Raw genomic sequence first — 678 nt, 5'->3', positions numbered from 1 at the left:
TCATTTCTCCTTTATACTGCTGCGATTGCTGCCCAAGGAGTCTTCCTACCTACGCTAGTCTCTCTCCAATCTGTTTTACAGGTCACTGTTTGGTTAATTTTCCAATGTCATTCTCAGCTTAAGGCTTCCCTAAACAAAAATCTCAGTGGCTCCATGTTGTCTATGGAATTAAGTCCAAGTTCAATTTGGCATTCTGAATTCCAACCTATATTCCTTTTAATGAATTTAAGACAAATCATACTACTCATTCCTCCCCACACTTCTGTTATCTTTTTGGTCTCCAGATATTTATAATTTCATGCAGTGAAATTCCTTGCCTCAAGGAATTTCTTTCTTCCACCCTTCTACCAGTTCAAATCTTACCCAATTTTTGAAAGCCCTATTTAAATTCTATTTTCTCCATAAGATTCTCTAATCCTTTCTGCAACTGAATTCCAGTAAAAGTTTCTCTGCCATTTTGTGACCCAACTCCCTTTCTCTAAATACCTTATTTTCCCCGTCAAACCAAGAACTCTTCTCCCGTTTTACTGTCCAGAGCACACAGCCCATTGTTTTGTATACAGCAAGTATTCATTATATGTTGAAATGGAAGTATTTCAGATGATTCCAAACGTGAACATAAAGAACAATAAACAAACTGTGCGATATTGCGTGTGTAACAAAACCATCCCACTCTAA

The sequence above is a fragment of the Loxodonta africana genome, chromosome 19 (assembly GCF_030014295.1).
Source record: "Loxodonta africana isolate mLoxAfr1 chromosome 19, mLoxAfr1.hap2, whole genome shotgun sequence".
Lineage (NCBI taxonomy): Eukaryota > Metazoa > Chordata > Mammalia > Proboscidea > Elephantidae > Loxodonta > Loxodonta africana.
This window is presented reverse-complemented; position numbering follows the sequence as displayed.